The sequence below is a fragment of the Triticum dicoccoides genome, chromosome 5B, assembly GCF_002162155.2.
Source record: "Triticum dicoccoides isolate Atlit2015 ecotype Zavitan chromosome 5B, WEW_v2.0, whole genome shotgun sequence".
Classification (NCBI taxonomy): domain Eukaryota; kingdom Viridiplantae; phylum Streptophyta; class Magnoliopsida; order Poales; family Poaceae; genus Triticum; species Triticum dicoccoides.
In genome coordinates, this window is record NC_041389.1 from 414,712,298 (window position 1) to 414,713,166 (window position 869).

Below are 869 nucleotides of genomic sequence, written 5' to 3' on the forward strand. Positions count from 1 at the left end.
TTGGCATAGACCGAGATTAGAAATTGTCACTCTGTGTATCAGAGAGGTATCTCTGGGCCCTCTCGGTAATACACATCATAATAAGGTTGCAAGCAAAATGACTAAGGAGTTAGTTACGAGATGATGTATTACGGAACGAGTAAAGAGACTTGCCGGTAACGAGATTGAACTAGGTATGGAGATACCGACGATCGAATCTCAGGCAAATAACATATCGACAGACAAAGGGAAATACGTATGTTGTCATAACGGTTCGACCGAAAAAGATCTTCGTAGAATATGTAGGAACCAATATGGGCATCCAGGTTTCGCTATTGGTTATTGAGCGGAGAGGTGTCTTGGTCATGTCTACATAGTTCTCAAACCCGTAGGGTCCGCACGCTTAACGTCGTTAACGATATAGTGTTATATGAGTTATATGATTTGGTCACCAAATGTTGTTCGGAGTTCCGGATGAGATCACGAACATGACGAGGAGTTTTGGAATGGTCCAAAGGTAAATATTGATATATAGGACGATGATATTCGGACACCGAAGAGTTTCGGAAGGTACCGGGTAGTCATCGAATCACCGGAAGGGATTCCGGACACCCCCGGGAGGTCTGTGGGCCTAATGGGCCAAGAGGAGGGACACGCTAGCCCACAAGGGGGTTGGTGCACCCCTCTCACTGGCCACCGGCCCTAGGGAAGGAAAGGGGGAGGGTTATCCCCTCCTGCCTTCCCCTCCTCATGGGAGAAAGGAAAGGGGGTGGGGGGGCACCCTCCCATGCCTTTCCCCACTCGCCTAAAAAAGGCAAGGGGTGTGGCTAGGGCCAGGAGCCCAAGTGGGATTCGGACCCACTTGGGGTGCCTCCTGGCTGCCTCATCCC